Consider the following 2,806-nt stretch of genomic DNA (forward strand, 5'->3'; position numbering starts at 1 on the left):
ATATATATATATATATATATATATATAAATATTTATATTTATCAAATATATTTATCAAATTACATCAAAATTAATTGAAATGCTAAAGAGTAAATTTATTCACTAAAATGGCGACTGGCTTCAGCCACGGCCCCCAGGCGACTTCGGAATCTTCTGCATCTCCTCTGAACGGTCTCCCTGTTTAAGTTGGTGAATGCTGCTATAATCCTTGTCAGTTAATTTGATGCTACTAAGTCTTTTGTTGGTCTTTCGTTCAACTGCTTACCACCCATAATAACAAAAGGTTTTGCAGTCTGGGGAGTTAGGTGCTCTGATGTTAGGGGTGATGTGGTCGCAGAAATTGTCTGACAGTTATGACTGGGTTCTCCTGCTTGTGTGGTTTGGTGCAGAGTGTTGCCAGGCATAGGTTCTTCCATCAGTCACCGTTTTGATGTACAACTACACTACCGTCTCCAGGCTCTTGATGTAGGCCTCTGTTTTGAGTCTCAGGCCGTGTTGGAAGATGAATGGAGGTATCACATTGTCATCGCTAGCTATCTCGCAAACTTCAAAAACTTCAGGATGTTGACTAGATGTTTGCTTTTTAAAACCTTCGGTACATGCATTGGGGAATCAGAAAGGCATCGGTTGTTCTGAGTGTTCACCATCTGATACTGGCAGAACCGTTTCTTCTTTGAGGCATGTTCGGTTAGAGAGGATGCTTGAGTTTGTTCAAAACTTCGTAGCACAGTCTTTCCTCTTGTCCTTGATGGCTTAGGATTATCATTGGCCATTTCTTATCTTGTATGAGGAATACCGAATGTCTTCATGCATTACCTGCTCTATAAGTAACTCAGACACTCCCGTGTCACGTGCATGGTCCTGACTGAGTTGGGGGGTGGTGCTAATCATGGCCTGGGCGCACCAATAATTTCAAGATTTCTTTTCTTATCAGAAAGATCCGAGTGATTTTTCCGAGCTGCCGTACCTTCGTAATCACCATTAAACTCATCCAACTCTTTCTGAATCCTCTACACTGTCCTCAGATTGACACCCAAACCCTCTGAAATGTTCGTATTGGAAGTCCCCGCTCTCTTTTTCTCTATCTAAGTATGTATCTATCTATCTATCTGTCCATGAATCGATATATCTGTCTGTTTCTTTTGTCACAAATTCTGTGTCTATGTCCTCTTGCTGTTTTTGTCTGTATTCCTTTTCTATCTCTCCTGTTGTTGATACACACGCACGCTCACGCATATATATACACACAGTGACACTCATCTATATACATACAGAGATACACGTATACATACACACACACAAACACACACACACACACACACACACACACACACACACACACACACATATATATATATATATATATATATATATATATATATATATATATATATATATATATATGAAAATATACACACACGGACAATTTGTTTACCGTTATATGATATATATGTAAGCAAACGCACATAATCACACACACACACCTCTAAAATCATATTCACAGATATATGTCTATGTACATGTATATGGGAATGTATATGTATACACGTACACACACAAACATGCACATTTATATTTACACACACATATATTTATACATATACATGTGCGCACATACATTCATATATGTGTATGTGTGCGCATTTGTAAGCATCTGTCTATGTGCTTGTGTGTATGTGAGTGTGTGAGCGTAGTGAGCGTGTGTTTGAGTGTGTGTGTGCGTGTGTGTGTGTGTATGTGTGTGTGTGTGTGTGTGTGTGTGTATGTGTGTGTGTGTGTGTGTGAGCATTCAAAATACGGAGTGACATGCAACGGCGGTATAAGACAAAAGCTAGGAAATAATCGAAATTTGTACCGTCTGTCAAATCGATTGAAATCTCTGAAACAGAAATAACCGAGACAAGACTGTACGGCACAGCACATGAGATGAAATCATGAAATAAAATATCACAAATAATGAAGAGAACAGGAACAAAGAAAAAAATATAAATAAAAATATACATATAAGAATAGAATCATCTTCTGCAGAAGATTTGCTTCGTCTTTTGACCCTCTGTTGAAGAGGATATGAATTTAAGATGGTGAAGTATTCAGGTACACATGACCAAAGAAACACTGATCGATTTATTGCGAATATATAACTCATTTTCTACTCTAGGCACAAGGCCCGAAATTTTGGAGGAGGGGGTGTCAGTGAGATTAGATCAATCCCAGTACGCAACTAGTACTTAATTTATCGATCCCGAAAGGATGAAAGGCAAAGTCAACCTTGGCGGAATTTGAACTCAGAATGTAAAGACAGACGAAATACCGCAAAACATTTCGCCCGGCGTGCTAACGATCATTATTTCTTTATTGCCCACAAGGGGCTAAACATAGAGGGGACAAACAAGGAAAGACAAAGGGATTAAGTCGATTACATCGACCCCCAGTGCGTAACTGGTACTGGCTTCTTGCTCAAGAGGTGAAACCTGGTAGTTTTCGGTACGTCTTCATTGCTACGTTTGAAGTACGATTCGAAGCAAGAGAGACAGGGAAAGAGAGTGTGACAGCAGACAAGAGACAGAGAATATGAGAGATTACACGAAAGCACAGCGTGACATACTTACATAAAAAGCATTATATAAACATATGCATGTATTAATATATGAAGGTATGTATATATGTATATTTATGTATGCCTTTTTGATACATAAATACATGTATTGATATCCAACCATACATATATGTATCAAGCTATGTCTATCTATCTATCTATCTATCTATATATATATATATATATATATATATATATATATATATATAT

The sequence above is a fragment of the Octopus bimaculoides genome, chromosome 21 (genome assembly GCF_001194135.2).
Source record: "Octopus bimaculoides isolate UCB-OBI-ISO-001 chromosome 21, ASM119413v2, whole genome shotgun sequence".
NCBI classification, from domain to species: domain Eukaryota; kingdom Metazoa; phylum Mollusca; class Cephalopoda; order Octopoda; family Octopodidae; genus Octopus; species Octopus bimaculoides.